The sequence below is a fragment of the Hydra vulgaris genome, chromosome 12 (genome assembly GCF_038396675.1).
Source record: "Hydra vulgaris chromosome 12, alternate assembly HydraT2T_AEP".
NCBI classification, from domain to species: Eukaryota; Metazoa; Cnidaria; class Hydrozoa; order Anthoathecata; family Hydridae; genus Hydra; species Hydra vulgaris.
This window is the reverse complement of record NC_088931.1, coordinates 29,832,100-29,839,478: the sequence shown is the minus strand read 5'-3', so window position 1 is coordinate 29,839,478 and position 7,379 is coordinate 29,832,100.

Below are 7,379 nucleotides of genomic sequence, written 5' to 3'. Positions count from 1 at the left end.
AAGCATCAACTATTATTATATAGCCTATAAGTCTTTATTACATTTAAGAAAAATCAAAAGTTAATTTCTAAAGCTTTCAAGTAAACAAAAATAACTTATGTAAACCAAAACTGGAGTAAAATTTTTAAAACAAATACGAAAGAGAGTTCTAAATTATTTAAGAAAAAGTAGAAGGCCAGGGCCAAAATAATCAAGTCAAAGACCAAAATGTTCAAGGTCGAGACAAACAGTTTCAAGGCCAAGGCTTTTTGTTTTTAGCCTTCAGGCAAGACTAAGGACTAACAACTCTGACTTTGACTACAGGCTGTCAAAGTGTTATCTTTTTATCACAATCAAAATAATTCCAAAATCTCATTAACTTTGTGAACTGTTTTTTCCAAGTTAGATATTTCATAGATAGAAGAATAAATACTGTTCATTTATTTATTTGAATGACCCTTATTCTTCAGATTTACTTAAATGATTTATGTAGAGGTTAAAAGCATGTAGAGGTGGGCAGGTAGATTTTTTTTTTAAACATCTTCACTACCAACAAAGCTGCAAGCAACCCCTATTAGGGTTAGAAGTTTCTGGAAGAGAACAATTACGATTAACAGACGACTTGAAAGATTGTAAATTATTTGAATCAGGAAAACAGGAGAACTAGACAAAAAAGAGTTTTTGGAGCACTTAGGAACAGTTACAGTAAAAAGATAGACTTGAATGACAAGTAACACAAGATTTTAGTAGATGACACGAGAGACGCCAGCCCTTTAGAGCAGCGCTCATTTTTGCACCTTATCTAAAAGAAAAAAAGGCATAACTCAAAGATTCATTTAAGATATCGCAACAGTATTTCACACAAGGACGGATTTGAGATTTAAAGAGATAAAGAATAGAATCTGGAGCAAGAAAAGTGGCGAGCACGATAAAGTGATGCCACCTTAACAGATACTAATTTTCCAATAGATTTGATATATGGTTGACAAGAAAGTTCCGAAGAAAGAGTTAACCTTAGAAGACCAAGGATAGGTAACTCATAGAGTACATTACCGTTGCAATAACGAATAGCTGAAAAATATTGAGTTTTCTCTGAGTTAAAGTTCATTAGCCACTGAGAGCCCAATGCTGTAGCAGATATAAGAAGAGTGCTGTCCATCAAGGACAACTTTAAACTACGATTGGTATGGAAGGACTCAATAGTCTTAAAGATGTTACCTGATACAGCGTAAGAAGAAATTTTATGGAGAAGACCACCATGCCAAAGACCAGCATAGAAATGCCAAGAGCGATAGCCTTAATCTTTCCACATCTATCTAACTCACAATAAAACCTACTGGTTATTACCGTTAACAAATCAGCAATAGAACAAGAAGATTGAAATCCATATCGATGACCAGAAAGTAAGTTATTATATTCAAGATAAGAAGTTAAGTGTTTATTAATTAAAGACTCAAAAACCTTGCCTATGATAGGAAGAAGACTAATAGAACGGTAGTTAGACGAATCAGATTGCTCTCCAGAGTTTTTGAAATAGGAATTCCAGCAAGCTGGAAAACAAGACTCAGATAAGCACTTATTAAATATTTTGAAAGTATAGACGACAGCTCCGGAGAACACTTTTGCAAGACTATAACAGGTATGCATGTCAAAGAAACAAAATTTGTCTGCTGCATTGTTTTTGACTTTTAAAAAACTGGATTAACTGGAAAAATCTGTCATGATAGTCATCTGAAGCATACTTATAAAAGGTTCAACAAAGTAAACTTCTTCAAGTCGTTGAAATCGATTTAAAGGTGGTGAATGATCTTTTTCCAAATAAAAGTTTAAATTAAGTTTTAAAATACTAAAAAAAAGCTACGATATTAGTGGGTGCCTACAAGTACTTCGTTGACTAGAAACTAAAAAAAACGCGCAATCGTCAAAAAGACAAATTAGCATTTATTATCAGACTTCACTCGCAGAGTACCTTTAGCTAAACTAGAAAAGTGAAGGCAAGTTTGTTGTTCGAAGGATTTTTCTCTATGCTACTTTTAAAAACTATCCCGGAGAAAGGTTTTTTTCAACTTTAAAAAGGGTGAAGAATTGCGACAAGTTGACAGAAATGCCTGTACCTAAAGACGGACCTGATTATCTAATATTCTAATATCTTTATTCTAAATATATTACTGATTTAATTAGTTCTAAAAATAATTTGGCTTTGTCCATTTAAAAAAAGTAAACCTAAAAAGAACAACTAGATAAAAAACCTCGAACCCTTTTGTAGCATCTTTCAATATTTTCCTCCCAAAAGTATGTAAACGTAAAATGTTTAAAAAAAAATTGACATGAAGCATTATAGCTGGAATTGAAAAACTGAAATGAAGCATAATAGCTGGAAGCAAATGAGGTAAATAATTTCGCAAAAGTTGAGGCAATAAGTATGTGATTGTACTTTGAACACCTAAAATATAGCTATTAAAAAAAAGAATATAAAACAGGAATAATAGACTAATATTACACTTATAGAGTTGTTTTCTTATAATAGTTTGCATATCATTTATATAATATTTTAGTATACTCATATAATTTATTCAAAAGCTGCTTATTTGTGGAAACAACACGTAAGAACAGTGTTTAACACTGTTCCTACGTGTATTTGCGTCTCTGTAGAGTTCCACGCGGTTAATAAAATAAATCTCTTTTTAAAAAATCACAATTAGGAATTTTTTTTTTTCAACAATTAGTATATATTCTTAAATGCCTTTAAAAAATTATGAAATAATAATAATAAAAAAAAAATAGAACAAGCTATTTATAGATTTTAAAGTAAGAGGAAAAGCGTATAATTTGATTTAAGAAAAAGTGGCTATTATCATTATTTTTTTAATACTTTGTAGCGATCCAAAATTTTAGCAATTAGTTGTAAATGGGTCGACCACAAAGTTGGTTTAATATTCTCAAGCATCAGTATTTAAATTTTGAGAATGAGAAAATCTCGACTGCGGCAAAAAGACGTATCTTCATATGTAGAGTCAAATCACTCATCATTTGCAAATGTGAAAGTTAAAGGAAAGTATATGAAAAAATTGAATCGCTCTTCCAAAAATCTTGTTCAGAAGAAGGAACTGTTGTGTTGTTTAGTCAATGAAACTCAACCATTAACTTACTTAATTTAAAAATCAACAAACAATCTCAGAGAGAAAGACTTCGTGGTTATTAAAAATTTTTATTGCGACGATGAAATTAGTCGACTTTCCCCCAGAACGACAGATTATACTTTTGTATTAATAGGATACAAAAAAGTGTGTTTTTAAATCCGATACATGTTGTAGTTTAGGCTAAACCATACAGATATTAAATTAAGTCTGTCAAAATTTTGTTGAGACCAATTTACGTTCGATGTATATCATCATTTCCTTATAACGTATGTGTTTGCATGTTACATGAAAATATGCGTTGTGCTCTTGAATCACTTTCGCTGGGTTCAGATGTATTTTCTACAATTAAAACGGGAAACTTAATTGATTCTAAATTTTATTTAAGAAAAACCAACAAAACAATGTTTCAATGCTGTTTGCAAGGAATGTACCGTTAATAGTCTTTTTGATAAATTATTACTCCAGTTCAAACCAATTGAGTCTTTTTGAATCGCTGATTCTATATTTAAATTAAATATAGAGTCACCGATTCAAAAAAACTCAAATAAGGCTGTTATTCAAGTTAACTGGGCCGAAAATTATACTTGTTTTTACCAAAACGAACCGCAAGCAGCTCATTTCGGTCGAAATCAGATTTTTATTTTTACATGTGCAGTTTAGCATCGTCAAATTAAATCTTTTGCGCTAGTTTCTGATTCAAGCGACCATACAAAATTATTTGTTGTTCCAAACATAAATAAAATTATTGAGCTTCTCACTGTGATAAGTCTTAAAAATTTTTATAGTCTAGATAAGTTTTTAAAAAAGCTAAATAAGTACCTAAATTATGACATCACTGGTTAAATGGTTGCGATCAAACAAACTATCTTTGAATGTCAAAAAAACTGAATTAGTTCTATTTAAACCTCAAGGCAAAAAAATTACCAAAAAACTTAATTTTAGAATTAGTGGTCAAAAACTAAATATTGTAGATAAAATAAAATATCTGGGCATATTATTAGATGAAATCTTTTGTTCATTCAACAAATTAAATCCATATCAAACATACTAAGTTGAGCAAATGGAATGCTTACCAAAATAAGGCATTTTGTGAATTACGAAACCCTTGTGAATATTTGGCATGTTATTTTTAACTCCCATCTACGCTATGGTTGTCAGATATGGGGACAAAGTTCATCCATTTATAAAAAAAACCTTATAAATCTCCAGAATAAATCTTTAAGAATAATTCACTTTCACCCTAACAGTTTTAGTTCTGACATACTATATAATCTTTCTAATATTTTAAAGCTTGACGAACTTATCTACTTATCAAACTGTGTTCTTGTATGGGACATTGTCCACAATAATACGCCCAGCTGCTTCACTAGCTACTTTAAATTCACAAATGATATTCATAGTTATAAACTTAGGTATCTTATTGTAGTCTCTCTATGCCTTTGTATCTTCTTGTAGTCTCTCTATGCCTTTAAAGCAAACACATAAGTATGGCATAAAGTCAATCAAGTATCAATCAATTCACTGTTGGAACTCTCTTCAAGTTGAAACTAAAAAAATAATTTCCAAAATGACAAATAGAAATGCCTTCATAACCCATGTAAAAAAGTTTATCCTCAATAAAAATAATCAATGAACTATCAGTTATGCAATCCCCCCCAAGCTATTCTCTATAACTAAATTTTTAATACATTAAAAGTATAAAACTCATAAAATAAAAGTAAAAATATAAAACTCTAAATATAAAGCATAAAAATGTATAAATGTTCATTTAGTCACAACCAAATACCCTCATTTTCATCATCCTGTAAAGTTTATACGGCTCTAAAATTTGTGGCATTGTTACTAAACCATGTAACATGTAATAAATAAACAATAAACTATTTTCTATGCAATCGCCCTGCTTAATTCTTTATAACAATTTTTTTTTAATTCATTTTATTATACTTTAATGCATATTCAATATTTCTATTTCCTTATAAAATACTATGCTTAAAAAATTCTGGTACATAACAAAACTCTCCTAGGACTTTTCCTTCTTTGACTTTTCTTTCCAAGTCGTTAAACTTCTTTCAATTTTCTTTCCTTCTTTTTACCTGTTATATTTTTTATTATTGATATTATTATGATTTTTATATTTTTTATTTTGCATTATTATTAATGATTATCACTATTATATATATAGATAAATATATAGTAAAATATATATCTATATATAGTAAAATATATATACAGATTATACTTTTTTATATTACTGTATTTAATATTATTATTTGTAGTTTTTTCTCGTAATCAACAAATCAATAAACAGATAAATTAAATCAATAAACGATAATCTTTTCTCCTAACTAAGACCCTCCTATTTACAAATTTTTCCTCAATATATATACTCTATGCTTTTCCTAAAATATCCTTCAAAACACCATCATAAATCACCGCAAAAACATATTTACAATTATTATTGGTAAAAACTATTAAAGCTATTAAATCTCTAACGTCATTAAATGTTCTAGAACTTTCCGGAATTACACTCCTCCTTGATCCTTACGGATCATCCAAATAGCAATCAAAGTATTTCGAAGGCATGCGCCGTTCCCGACCACTCCGTCGCAAAAGCATGTCGATTTCTTGGGGTCTATCTTCAGCTTCGACATTTTCCTCGTTCGTCTCTAATACATCTTTAACTTGCTCTCCTTGATTTTTAGCGTTCTCTAGACCAGTTTCAGTATTCATCTCTATTTCCACATCAGGGATAATGCAGGACTGAGTATCATTTCGAGATCTAACGTGTTTCACATGACGCGGAATGCCGTTCACTTCTACGATTTGTTTCGACGCATTCCGAGTTATCGTAGCTGGTTGCCACTTTGTATAGCACCTCGCATTTGGTGGTTTCAGCCAGACTTTATCGCCGATTCGAAACCTCTTGTTCGTGACATTTTGCGCAGGAAGATTCTCTTTTCCCAAACCTTTCACACCAATGGTATAACTGTATATTTTGTCCATCGGACTTGCACCATTTTTGTCGGCTGAGACATTGTACCAATATAGTGCTTCCGGTATCGACATTTTCGATAGTTTTGCTATTCTCTTGATCGTACGGTGGTTTCTTTCTACAATTCCATTTCCTTCAGGATAATAAGCGGCTCTAAATCTAATTTGTACTCCCCAACTATCAAGGAAACTCCTTATCTCTTTAGTTTTAAATGTCGGCTCATTGTCAGTCAATATTTCAGACGGTGCTCCACGTTCACAAAAAATAAGACGGAGTATTCAGACTATGGCAAGACTTCCGTATGAGCTTGATAATTGTCGCCACAACGCGTATTTTGAAGGTCCGCAATCAATTAGACTCAAAAACTTGTCAGTGCCATAATGCGTGATGTCCATGGCCAATCTCTCCCAGTTTCCTTCAACATCCAATTTCCCTATTTCCCACCGTATTGGCGCTAGATCTATTGACTGACATGGTTCGCAACTTTTTATCACATTTCGAACATCGTTTTCAGTAGCAGTCGGAATTGCTTTACGAACAAAGTTTAACGTTCGATTCACTCCGAAATGTCCAGTTCTTTGGTGTATATCGGAAATAGATTCAGCCTTCGTAGCTACGATTCCCTGCAGCTTCCAGCATTTCGATGCAATGTGTCCTTCCTCACCACATTTAAAACATCTAACAGTCTTCGGTGACAAGTCCTTCGCAAGCAAACAATTCGTTGCAATGTGATTCAAACCTTTGCAGTTGTAACACACTAACGCGGTTTTTGTAGCATGGCGTCTAGATACAGCGCCAACAGCGTCACTGTCAATCACATTTGCACAGTTCAAAGCAGCTCTCACTTTGGGTAACATTATATCAATCGGGTCCATTACGGCTCGAAATCTTGATAATAAAACTTCTGGCAAACCCACAACAAACGCCAAACGCACAGACTCCTCTGATAATTTAGCAAGATAGGCTAATCGTCTTAAATCAGCCAAAAACACGTCGGCTTTTTCTCCGTCACATAATTTTCGTTTTGTAAACAGTTCATATGCAGTATAGGCATCTACAGAAAACGCCGCTAATAACACACGCTCGACTTCCATAACATCTTTTTTATCTTCCGCGGTTAAAGCATCGTACACTGCATAAGCAGTTTCTCTGAGAAGAATCGGAAAAAGTAGTTCAAGCTTTAAGTTCTGAATTTCAGCAATCACTTTCGTTCGTTGAATCCAAACAGCAGCATCCGAAGTGCCATCATACGTTTCAAACATATCAAA